Source organism: Conger conger, chromosome 2 (assembly GCF_963514075.1).
Source record: "Conger conger chromosome 2, fConCon1.1, whole genome shotgun sequence".
Classification (NCBI taxonomy): Eukaryota; Metazoa; Chordata; class Actinopteri; order Anguilliformes; family Congridae; genus Conger; species Conger conger.
In genome coordinates, this window is record NC_083761.1 from 55,210,264 (window position 1) to 55,217,148 (window position 6,885).

General features: G+C 39.3%; 1 non-coding gene across 1 annotated transcript; it reads right to left on the bottom strand.

The window, feature by feature from the left end:
• Window positions 1–6,467: 6,467 nt before the first annotated feature.
• On the bottom strand, window positions 6,468–6,539 carry trnat-cgu (transfer RNA threonine (anticodon CGU)). Its single transcript has one exon. It is a non-coding gene; the product is annotated as a tRNA-Thr (tRNA).
• Between the last annotated feature and the right edge of the window lie 346 nt (window positions 6,540–6,885).

Consider the following 6,885-nt stretch of genomic DNA (forward strand, 5'->3'; position numbering starts at 1 on the left):
AAATGGAGAGTGCTGCGGTCTGTTTTACAACCATTCACTTGTGTAGCCTGGCTTTTGTCATGCAGTGTAACCCTCAACTATGAAGCTGTTGACATGGAAGCTGCCATGGCTGATTTGCCCTACTTTCTTTGAAACCCTGCTGCTCTGTCTGAATATGAAATGATGGTTGTGCGATTTTTTTTTCAGACTAATAAGAAGCACACAGAAGCAAGGGATGTAACTAAACCTTTATCCCGTACATGTACCTTGTTCAAATACAAACTGCACCGTTTGACATTGTCCAAATGACTAAAGTAATAGAACAATCATTTCAATAAATTAATCTGCAGAGATGAATTTATTTGTGAATTATAAAAACATTGGAGGCTGCTCAAGAATAAAAATTAAAAAATTAAAAAATGCTGTAATGATGGATGGGTGATATTTTTGCCCAAAAGTCTGGTCAGGTCAAGAATGTAAATGCTTGTGATACTGCAAACTTGCTTGGAACAATTTTGCAAAGCAATGTGTTTAAACATGACTTCCATTAAAATATTGATCAATTTACAAAGTACGTCACTCATAACTATCAGATCAAAGTAAATTTTACATATGTGAACGTGGTCAATAGTCAAAGAAGCATTCACTGTCCGTTTCTCAAAGGTTTTTCCCCAATTAATGGTATACTCTGCTGGAAAGGACTTCTTATCCAAGCAGGAAAAACTGAGGATTGGTTCATATGTGAAAGAAATTTACATTTGACTGAGGTTGGGTGTCTTGAGGAATATTAATAAATGGTCAATTTATTATTTTCCATTGCAACACTGCCGCTTCATGTGGTGAAAGGCGCGTTAAATTTGCACAAAGCAGACTTCTAATTGTGACCACATAAGTCTTTGCAATTTGGCATAGCAGGACATTTCTTTGTTAGACTGGTCTGATCTGCATCTGGCTGGACAGCCACCAGTGGCATCCGCTTCACTGCAGTAGTAGACTGCCGGTAATACGCTTGGATTTGCTAATTTCCTTTGTTGTCAGCTGTGGGAAATGGGGAAATTTTGCTGCTTATATTTAATAACAATCTCACATACAGCAATTGTATTCCCTATAGAGGAAAAAACCTCTTTCCTTGTATCAAATATTAGTTTAATTAAAATTGCATTGCTGATTGAACGTAATCGGTTTTACTGAATGTTTTGTTCGATTAAAATATGGAGAAACCCTAACTACGGTTATTACAAAGGTTCATTTGCTTATTAATAATAGCAGACCCAGTGCAACTTGGCATTTCCTTAGACTATTTTGCCATTAATACGAGCTTGAGAAAGCGGAGCAGTGCGGACAAATGCATCCTGCCATGTCACATAGGTTCAGAAGCCACAGTCTTGTGTTGAATGTACAGAATGTCAATGACTTGTCATGCGTAGAGCCCTTTGGATTGAATTGCTATGCAGTATTTTCTAATAGTGTTCCATCTAAATGTGGCATTGTAAAAAGTTCATACACAATATCTTTGTATTGTAAAAGGGAAAAGATCAGGGGAAAGCTGTTTCAGTGGTATTGTGGACACTGCCTTAATCGTTTGCTATCCCTGCTGTTAGCTGTGGCCATCTGACCACAAGAATGTTCAAACCACTGTGATATTCTATTGAATGTTACATTACATTCTTTCCAACCCCCCGCCACCACCAAAAGCACCATGTTTAATTGCATATCTGTACTACATTTTTCATTGTATAGCTTGGAGCACAAGCGAAACCGCTAAACTGTTCTACTGCCCCTTCCCTCTCGCTCTACCCTGCAAGATGCTCACTACAATGTAATTATACAGACTTCCTCATTTTCTGCCAGCCATAATCAGTGGATGTTGCAGGATATTAAAACGAGATTAATTCAGCTGCTGAAGACACATTAAGACATCAAGAAGCATCTTAAGGTAACAACCACGCCAAGATTACGGAATATCTGCTTTTAAGAATTCCACTCTGGAGAGTAACTAGCCACTATGAAAATATGGATGCTATATCATGTTTTATCCCTACTTTGCAGGTTAGATTACTAGTTGGAATAGTAACTGTTTCCTTTCTGTAATATTTAAAAGCATCGATATAAATGTAAGTATTTGATTAACACGATGGTAGACAAGAATATAATGCCTAAAAATTACCTTATCCTATTAGATCATATTCTGTCAGCAGACCATACATTTTTTATAATTTCTAATACTTGATTTCTCTTTTCAGTGCTGACCTAAAATTGTTGTTAATACAGCAATTCTACATTCCTTAATCTCCCAAAGACACGTTTCTTTGAACTGCTCTGCGTTTATATTTTTCAACAATTGAACATTTAATCCTGCCTTGGCTCATTACGCATATTTATTCTTAATAATGCATGGTGTGTCCAAAGGACGGCTGGAATTCTAATGATAAGTGTTGCTAGTTGCTTGAAATGTTATTTTATTTTAGACAACCTGATTCAAAGTCTTCCTTAAGATTATGTTCAATAGGTATTGCAGCAACAGCAGAATTGTTCTCTACTATAATGTGTCTGTGAGACATTCAAGTTAAGTCACCTGATGTTTTTCCCCTGGTACTTTCTGCTGGGTGTTCACAGAAAAGCCATGCTGACCTCTTATTTGAAGGCCTCTCTGACTTTAAAGAACAGTAAATGTAATTACAAGAATGCTGTTACTCCAGAAACTATTCAGTACAGATGGACTAATGAGTCAAGTTAAATGATAGAAGGGGTTTGTAACAAAGGATTGAAAGCAGAGGACCTCAGTTGAGAAGTGATGGCAGTATGATACAGTTTGAGTGAACAATTCTTGAGAACATTTCTGTGTAATATAATTTTGATGGTTACATTATCATTAACATATTCTTCACATTTAATGCTGCAAAGATTTGTACCTTGTTGTATATAAAACTATTATTGAAGAGTAACACTTGGAATACACAGATGTTCGATAGTCAGCTGACAATGGGGTGGGGGGGTTGTCAAGGCATGAAAACCAGCAGAGAAGATGGCCTTAGTGAGCACAAGTCATCACGTCAGCACAGAGACCAGAATTGCGCTGGATAGAAAGTAAATGACACCAGGTTGAAGGCTGAAGAGTTCACTTGTCTTTTTTAAAATCTGGACACCAACCTAGTCCAGGCGCCTACTCCAAGGGCCGACCACAGCCGACAACACTCGCACACCAGGCAGGCCTGTACCCCGATGCTTGGCCCCCCGTTGTTGCTGGCCGATCATCGCCTTGGTGTATTCCAAGCTTAAAAAGGCGTGGTCTACATCCTCACTATTTGTGAGTCATCCATCCAGCCTTACACAGAAACAAAAATTATCCCAAAAAAATGAATACATGAAATACAGCTGCATGGCTGCAGCAATGAACCTGCTTCCACTCCAATGGTGAAACTGGGTGGAATTTTCCACGTTCACCATAATGGTATTGGAACAACAAAAAGTGCCTACAAAGGTACGGATGCTGGTCACTGGGGTCGTACACTATGTAGGCTATGTATTTGTACCCAAATAGTACATTACCCTGATTATTATAGTATTATAGTACTTTCGGGGTACATTTGCATATTTTGGACCCTAAATAACAATAATGTACCTCCACTCTAGCTTACATTTCTGTGAGTGTAGGTCATAACTTGACCTATAGGCTACCACAATGAATTGCATATAACGAACCAAAGTTCATGAAGCGAATTTTATAATATCGTAGTTGTCTGTATTAACCATCTTGGTGATAAGTGCAAGAGCAATAAGGATTTTTAGGGGCATTATGATGGTGAAATTGAAACACAACTGCCCCCAAAAGCCCCTCATTCTCCCTGCGGCACTGCAAAAATCAATTTTGCCTTATCGCATTGATTCTGTCGTTACTAAAAAAAAAAAAAGAAGAAAAATATGAAGAAAGTGTACCACAGACGATTTGTAACTCGAGATTAGTCACTGTACAGGAAAGCAATGGCATTCAAACTGATGAGTTACGCATGTCAAATTCCCTCTCATTGTCTACAGCCACCAATGTCTATATCAATGTCAGCGGGCCCCTGTTTAGACAATATACATTGACCTATATTAATTAAGCTGAATAAGAGGTTCTCTGCTGAGACAGCGCGTGCCAGAAGCGGGACTTTGCGGGCCAGTTGGATTGTAATAAAACTCATCTAGCCCCCAAAATCCCGTATCTGAGGTCACCACCGTGAGCGACAGGCATCATTTCAAGCAAAACGCCGAGGCTTTGCCTATTCCATAACTATAACTTTTCGTCTATTGTAATTTCCCTCAACACTGTAAGACACATTTAGAATTAGCCTGTGTTTAGTAGTTTATTTTGTTGGTCTTCGCTCAAACGATTTCTTTGTCCCGTAGCATGGCTATCGAACGGATGCTTTGCTTGCATTCAACCCTGATCACTTCTAATGCGGATTTTAGAATATAGCTATTTAAAACATTTTGCTCGCGGTAACAACCAAATAGCCTACCTGTAACAATTATGCAAAGCGACACTTATACAAGAACGTAGAGCCTAATACAGATGGTTAATTTCTATTTTTTAAATGTACCAAGTTTTTCTTTGTTTAGCTCCAAAGTATTTTAACGGTGATCTGCAGCCCTATCCCATGGGCTACTGTAAAACGAACCTGGCAGTTGCTTAATATGTATGCTTAAAGACGAACATTACAATAGCCTATAAGAAAAATATACATGAAATAAACTTGACAGTGACGATGTGGAACTTTTGAGACAATGATTAGTCCAAGACCTCTGGAAGTAGCCTTATACGAGTTCACTATTTTAAAGCATTAGTTAACCTTGCATAGGCTATTCGTCAACACGTGCGGTGCAATTTTCTTGGATCTGTTCGCCTGTTATTGCCTATGAATATTATAGGTAAATCTATAAACCGACCAACCGTATTTTACCCAAAAATATTAAGCCAGAGACTGGTGATGTAGCCTATTAACTCACCACTGGGCGTTTAACCTGATTGAGTCTCAGACAGTGTCCTCGGTGCTTCCCGGGGGACTTCAGGTATAGATCGCTCAGACACAATCTGTCTGTGCTCAGCCACGATGAGAAGGCTATAAAACGCACATTATTTATTCATTGGAATGTCTACACGTCTGCGTAATGGTATTTTCAGATACACAAAAAAAAGGCGATTGTAAAATCGCCGTGTCTAATAACATGAACGGATATGTCCCGATATAATAGCTCAAAACAGAAATTATTCTCACCTGCTAGTTATTCCAACCATGTGAACTAGGAGACGTGCGAGTGAGCACGCTTTAGAAACACGGTATTAACCTTCTAGAATGTAAAAAGAAACGTACTGAATCCGTTCAAACTTACCATATAAAAGCAATGAATTCAGCAGGTTAAAATGACATACACGTCTCATTTCAGGTGGTTGTTTCTTTATGAACGTATATGCTGCGGAGTGCAGTCGTGTCTAGCGTTGGTAACTAATTTTAAGATCCCACTGCCTGGTCTTGAAACATTTCTTCATGGTCACGCCACTGTGTACGAAGAGGCCAAACGAGGGGGAGGCGCAAGAGAAAATAAAGGTTTAAAAAGAGAACATTTTACTAAAAATCCTCAACAAGAAAGGCAGCTCGAATGTAAGATCATCTTATTTCACTCCCTTCTCGTGGTTTGAATTAAGGAGGATCCACTCTCTTCTCGTAAGTGGAAAACACCGTTCTGAATAGACAGCACGGGCGACAGTGCTGGTGCTTTAAAAGGAGACAAGTTTCACGCATCTGGCTCGGAATGGAGGTGTGCGGTCCTAACACATTTTATTTTCCTAGAAACAACCGCCAAATATAGAAACAAGGAATTGACATTCTAAGAAATCCAGAGACGTCACAACATTTATAAAACTCGACACAGGGCGCTGCAGAAGTTAGAGATGCCTACTGGCACCCTCGCATCTTCCATCACCCAAGCCATAGTTTAACGTGATTAAGAACTGACATTCATAGCACGTGTTTACACTCATGTCAGTCAAAGTTTGTAGGCTGTAGTTTAATAATAAGTATTTGGAAAGCGGACCTGTAAATTAATTATAAATATCCCTCTCTCTCTCTCTCGCACGCACGCAATGACGCGCGCGCACACACACACAGGCTGGTTTACAAATATTGAGGTTCAGGACGATGTGTTGCCCCCTTCTGGCCTTTATTCTGTCTCGCTGAAAAGTTAAGTTAATAGTCGTGGAAAAAAAAACGTCGTTAAGAACGGTCTGGGGACGCCCTGTGGGGGGGAGGACATAGTCCATACCCTGCCCCCAAGAATGGTCACGGGATCTTCCAATAACTGCTTGCTTGCTGATGGTTGCATGTCTACTCCCAGCTATTGTCAATTGCCGGAGTTACTCTTAAATATGCACGTTATTTTATTAATTTATTATGCGGCATTGGCTACTGAAAAAACAACTTGTTCTGAACATTTATGCGGTCAACAAAAGGCACGGACGGGGTTCGAACCCGCGATCTTCGGTTTACGAGACCGACGCCTTACCACTTGGCCACCGCGCCTGCGCTGTTTTTTCTCGTCCTGCGTTTAAATCTCAGATTAGCATGGTTCTCAATTTCTGAAATTAGTGGATTAATTTATCCTATTAGATATTATCTTAAATAATGTCAAACAATCCTGAATCCCAAAGTGTCAATATGTGAGATTCTCGTTTTTGGTCGTTTTAATGACATCTAGTATGTTGGTAGGTTATGGCAAATTTTAAAATGGAAAGGTCTCTCTTAATATCCGGAATTACGTTTTAGATATCAATTTGACTAAGCTGGTCATGATATTTCTAATAATAATAACAATTCGTTATTTAGCTGACGCTTTTATCCAAAGCGACTTACAGTTGGTTAGACTAAA